General features: G+C 38.8%; 1 pseudogene; it reads left to right on the top strand.

Moving 5' to 3' along the window:
- The first annotated feature begins 904 nt into the window (after positions 1-904).
- LOC105307245 lies at positions 905-1,211 on the top strand (annotated as a pseudogene).
- Positions 1,212-5,684: the final 4,473 nt, after the last annotated feature.

Below are 5,684 nucleotides of genomic sequence, written 5' to 3'. Positions count from 1 at the left end.
TGACGATGTGGACCATAAGATTAGCCAGGAGAAGCCCAGGGCAGGAAATTCTCTTTCAGGTCATTGGGATTTGATAGTGTATCATTACCTGGTTCTCCCTTTGGAGGTTCAAAGTTAGAGGGGAAAAATGCATCATTCCCACTCACCTTTATCCCTAGATTCTCCTGAAGCTTTGCAGTTTCCTGTTTTTACATATGATACAGACTGAGATGTGGTATAAGCTGCAGGGCAAACTTCATCAGCCTCTTTACTGCACCGAGGTGGAAGAGATGGTCCATCTCAGCCCAGCCACTAGAAACCGTCTTGGCAACTTGGAAGCGAACTTCTCAGCCCAGAGTCACACTTTCACCCAAAGAGCTTCCAAAAATGATTCTGGGTCATGAAACATTCAGAATAAAAACAGTATAGGGGCATGTTGAGATGCTTCTAAGGAAACCTTCTCAGGGACAAATAAAATGTTTTTATTGGGAAAGGGCTTATGCTGACCATCCAAATCATCTCTGAAATGAAACGATAATCAGTCTCCAGTTATGCACACCTGGGTTAAAAGAGATACTCCCCTGGGGAAACCCTTGTCGCTTGGCATGTGAATGGGGAAAAGCCGTCTCTTTTTCTAATGCTGCATAAAAACAGGCTCAATCCTAAGAGATTTCCACGAAATATCTTCCCCTCTGGCCATCTAAACTTAAACCTACTCCCATAGCTGCACAGGAAAGAGTTAAAGCTAAAGCCAAGGAGTGGAGGGTCCTCTCACCTCCAAAAACAACAACCAGGTGCTGCCTCCAGGGTATTCATTCACCTTCTCTGTAAAATGAGCAGATTCTTTCCCACTCCCTGTACCTCACCCAACCGCATGAGATAAAAGATGCGGATGGACAGCCCGCGCGCCTCGCTCTACTCTGACATGGCAAAAACGTCCAGCCCTACAGAGATGGAGCGGTGCATTGAGTCTCTGATCGCCATTTCCCAGAGGTACGCTGGAAGGGATGGTAACAAGTGTAGTCTTTCCAAGACTGAGTTCCTGACCTTCTTGAAAATGGAACTGTCTGCCTTCACCAAGAACCAGAAGGACCCCAGTGTCCTTGACTGCATGATGAAGAAATTGGACATCAACTGACGGGCAGCTAGATTTTCAAGAATTTCTTAATCTTATTGGTGGCATGGCAGTAGCTTGCCATAACTCCTTGACCCGTTCCCAGAAGTATGTTTGAGGAGCCCTTGGAGCTGATCTCTGGACGCACACCTTCTTTTCCAGCATCCCGATCACCATCCCATCCCACAGACTGCATGTGCCCTGAACTCAGTGCACCCACCACCTCACGCAGGCCACACCTGATGGTAGTAATAAAATATTACCGTTTTTAAACACACACACAAAAGATGTGAATGTACACAGGTGCTTGGAAAAATAAGCACCATATAAACATAAGATCCATTCCATAGCTAGAACCTGAATCCAACCCACTGACTCAAAGTCCCTTGCTCATTCCAACTCGACCACAGCTGCAGAGCATCCAGGTAAGTTCTGTCTCAGGCCAGAGCAATGCCAGGGCAGGGCCAACCTGTGGCAGCAAGGGAGAGCCTGTGAGCTTTATTAATCTGCCAGGATGGGAGAGTTTGACCTGGGAAAGAGAGGCAGATCCTAATGCTCCGTGAGCTCAGGGTATAGCTACAGAAATAGCACTGGGTTTCCTTTTTGAATATTAAAATACCTCATAATGTTCTCTCCATGTCCCAGATTATGATGTGAAGCTGGAAATTAGCATTCTGTTCCCACACACTGTGGCTCCTTCACTTTGAGGATCGAAATGATGGTTTTTAATAAGCTGGCTCCAGGCACCTGTCATCGATAATGGAAGTTCTGCCTGGGAAGATAGATCACTTCTTGTTAAAAGATCACGAGGGAATAAATTTCCTAAGTCATAACTCAGCTTCCAAATCAGGACTCAGGAGAATCACTTCCATCCTCTAGCACTAACTCCCGGGACTACTGGGCCCCACTGACCCTGACCATTGACCTCAGTCATAGTTCTTCTTTGCCCTGACTCATTGTTCTTGCATTTGGGATCCACATAGAAATAACTTGCAGATGTGACTGTGCTCCAGGGCTGGATCAGTGGAGGGAGGCTGCAGGAAGAACCAGAGCCGTGAATTTTAATGCTCCGCTATCAGCAAATTCAAGTTTCTGCTGTCCCAAGGATCCAGATCATCAAGACTTCAAAAAAGGTCATTCTAGAAATTCAAGCAAATGTAATCAGATCCATGATTCCTCTTTCTCTTAAATCTGACCATTTACACCAGTTGTGGAGAATTGAGACTGGTGCACAGATAACTTGATGTTTAAAGACACCACATAGTAAAGTTAAATATATGTCTACCTTAAAATCCAGAAATTCTATAGGAAATGAGTCAATTTGTCTACCAAAAGACCTGTTCAAGAATATTTATAATAGCTTTATTCATAATAGGCAAAAATAGAAACAACTCAAATGTCTACCAAGAGGTGAATGGAGAAACTAATTGTGATATGTCTATACAATGGGATAGCATAGAGCAGCTTAAGAATAAACTACTGATACACACAACTACATACATGAATCATATTTTGTTGAATGGCAGACCCAAAAGTATATATATGCTGTGTATACAGTGTATAACTCTATTTATACCAAGTTAAAGAATAGCAAAACTCATCCACAGCAATAGAAATAAGATGTAAGACTACATCAAACAAAAAACTTCTGCACAGCAAAGGAAATAATCAACGAAATGAAAAGGCAAACTATTGAATGGGAGAAAAGATCTGCAAATCATATATCTGATAAGGGGCTAATATCCCAAATATATAAAGAACTCATACAACTCAACAGCAAAAAAATGATTCAACTAAAACATAGGCAGAAGATCTCAATAGACATTTTCCAGAGAAGACGTGCAGATAGCCAACAGGTACATGAAAAAATGTTCTACATTATAAATCATCAGAGAAATGCAAATCCAAACCACAATGAGATACCACTTCGCATCTCTTAGAAAGCCTATCATCAAAGAGACAAGAAATGACAAGTGCTGGAGAAGATGTGGAGAAAAGGAAACCCTTGTACCTTATTGGTGGGAATGTAAATCGGTGCCACCACTACGGAAAAGTTAAAAATAGTATTACCATATGATCTAGCAATTCCACTTATGGGTATTTATCTGAAGAAAATGAAAACTAACTCAAAAAGATACATGCACTCCCATGTTCAGTGTGGCATTATTTATAATAGCCAAGATATGGAAGCAACCTAAGTATCTAAGTGTCCATTGACAGATAAAAGGATAAAGACACTAAGAAACTGTTATATATATATTTCAGCCACAAAAAGAATGAAATCTTGCCATTTGCAACAACATGAATGGACCTTGAGAGCATTATGCTGAGTGAAAGAAGTCAGACAAAGACAATTACCATATAATCTCTCCTATATACGGAATCTAAAAAAGAATTTTTTTTTCTTAAAAACCAAGCTCATAGGTACAGAAACAGATTGGTGGTTGCCAGAGACAGGGGTAGAGTGGAACTGTTTTTGTTCTTGTTTTTGTTTTCTTAGTTTAAATATATTTAATTTTTAAAAGTTAGAATGGCAATTATCTCTAGGATATTACATTGGAAAGGGGCAGAAGGGAATCTACAGGGTTTCAGGAAATGTTCTATATCTTGTTCTGAATGGCGGTTACATGAATAAATATTTCTCAAGCTATACACTTAAGGTTACAATGCACTTTACTTAATGACGTTTTACTTCAAAACGTGGGGAAAGCTTTTTTATAGAACACCCACAGCATATTTTCCTGACACAGAAAAGTTGTCGTTGATGTCTTTCTTCATCGGATATTAAAAATCCAACTTTATCTTGAGCTTAATGAAAAAGGAGTGAAACGACAATAAAAAAATTTAAAAAACACAGCTAAATATTGGGCAATGGTTGTAACAGTCTTTTTTCTGAAGCACGACAGGAAGTAAATGTGATGCCAAATAGTTTGAAGATTTTTTTTTACCCTTTCCTTTAGCATCCCAGGGAGTAAGCATATGTTCTGGCCAGCATGCAGCACCACACAAGATAATACCAATAAAACTCGACTCAGACACCAGACACCACGCCACGCCCTCACGGGTCCTCCTTGTCCTCTGGGAAAGCAGTTGTCCCTGCAGCCTCTGAGTCCTGCCTGCTATCTTTTAAAGTGGAAAAATGGATTATAAAATAGATCTAAATAAATCTTTTTCTAAAAATGCTTACCTCCTATATAAAGCACCCGACTTTCATTTCACAGGAAATGTTACAGGAGTCAGCTATTTATATGTTAATTTTAACTCCCTTTGTAAACTTCTTCTACCCTATTTTATTCCTCTTCTACTCACTACTCACATGAGTGCAAGTACAATAGAAAAACTTTTCTTCTTAGCAAGGGTTAGCACTGGGATGGGAGAGAAGGGCCAGGCTCTTCCCCGTCCCCCCCCCCCCATTACTAGCTGTCAAATATTTACTTTTGGTCTCTATGAACTAAAGATAATATACCCTAGTAAGGGGTGAACCGATCCAGTTTGGGTTGGTCCCCACCCCTTCCTCACTTCCTCCTCCTGTTTCCTGCATTGTCCTTTTTCTATGTAAACAAATATAGGCTTGTGGGAGCAGGAGAGGTGTTAAAAATTTTAAAATAAAGTACACAAATCTTAAATGCTCAGCTTAATGAATTTTTTTTACATACATACATCAAAATATGGAACATTTCAAGCACCCTAAAAGGCCCCCTTTTATTCTCTCCCAATCAATACCCGGGAGGGAATTTTTAACCTAAAAAATTTGAAACATGCTATTTTAGGGAGATTCAACCTTCATCTTCCTATCAGTCTTAGGAGCTTAACAATGTTTTCGCTCACTTATGAGTTATTTTTAAAAGTCAATATAGAAACAATCGAAATGACCAATAATTAGATAAATGCTTTTCAAATGATAGCACACTTGGAGGATTGGATACCATACAATCATTAAAATCATGCTTTAGAAGAATATTTAATGACACTGAGAGAAGTTCATAATCTAAAACTAAAGTAAAAGGCAAAATACAAAAATATCCATGCAGAATTTCAATTTCAGAGTTATACGCTGTGCAATAAAAAACAACTAAAGAAAATACAACGAAAGATTAGCTTTCATCTATTTTGAGAGGTAGGATATAGGGTGGCTTTTATTTCTCTCTTTATAATATTTTAAAAATATTTTTGAAATTCTTGATGATGAGAATGTTACTTTTCTAATCAGGGGGAAAACTTTTCTTTTTAAGTGTGGGAATAGCCTAAATGACCAACAATAAGGACATGTTTTTCTAAATTATGGCAACTCGTTTCATTGCATATTATGCATTTTTAAATGGTGTTTAGAATACAATAACTTGGGAAATTGCTTATGACATAGAAAATGTATAGTATGTTTTAAAGCCTGAATAGAATGTATATAACTAAATTGGAGAGGGGAGAGACAAAAGTAACTAATAAAAGTGCTTGCACACTGTAAAACATGAGCATTGGAAAAAAGAATGGAAAATTTTTAAAGAGGATTGTTTATTAAAAGTTTTGAAACTATACATGTGTTTAAAGCCCATATACTATTTTTTGTGATCTGGATAAGTTTTTTCCATTCTGG

The sequence above is a fragment of the Pteropus vampyrus genome, unplaced genomic scaffold, assembly GCF_000151845.1.
Source record: "Pteropus vampyrus isolate Shadow unplaced genomic scaffold, Pvam_2.0 Scaffold486, whole genome shotgun sequence".
NCBI lineage: Eukaryota > Metazoa > Chordata > Mammalia > Chiroptera > Pteropodidae > Pteropus > Pteropus vampyrus.
Note: the sequence above shows the minus strand (reverse complement) of the source record. Positions and strands in the feature narration are given on the sequence as shown.